Here is a 713-nt window from a genome sequence, read left to right on the forward strand (position 1 = left end):
CGCCGGGCTGGGGTCATGGCCGCGGGGAGACACCAGCCCTGGCAGGATGCTGGGGCAGGGCCAGGGCGCTCGATTCCCCCCATGATGGAGATGTTGGGGGCACCGGGCCGGGATGGTGCAGCAGAGGTTCACCCACCACTGCCCCGGCCGTACCCCGCGGAGGGGAGGGGAGATCCGGTCCTTTGCCACCTGGAAGTGGATCTTTGCTCCACCGTGCCCCAAGCGCCCATGGAAAACTAAACTCTCCCATGGCCGCAGGCAGGAAGGAGGAACAGAGAGCCCTGAGCACATGCAAGGTCATGCTGCTGAGGCAGGAGGCAGCTTCGTCTCTGCTGAGAGGAGAAAAGCACTGGCAAGCTGGAACCTGGGACACAGGCAGGGCTGCAGCAACAGGGCACCGGGATGGTTTGGGGCAGGAGAACACCCGCAATGAGGAATCAAGGGGATTAGCAAGAGGTACCAGCTGTCAGCTTGCAGGTCTAAGATGTGCCAGGCGCCGCCTCAGCCGAGACAGCCCAGCGTGGCCACCTCCCCATCCCAGTGAGGAGCAGCCCCAGGAGCCAGGGGCTTCTCCAGGTCATCACATCCTTGGTTCATCTCCCAGGGATTTCTGCTGGCAAGGGCAGGAAAGAGGGTGCAGTGTGCGGGCTGACAGTGCTGGGTGCTGGAGCTGCTGCAAACTGCCCAGGGCAGCGAGGACCCGCCATGGGCGG

The sequence above is a fragment of the Pterocles gutturalis genome, unplaced genomic scaffold (genome assembly GCF_000699245.1).
Source record: "Pterocles gutturalis isolate BGI_N339 unplaced genomic scaffold, ASM69924v1 scaffold19490, whole genome shotgun sequence".
NCBI classification, from domain to species: Eukaryota; Metazoa; Chordata; class Aves; order Pterocliformes; family Pteroclidae; genus Pterocles; species Pterocles gutturalis.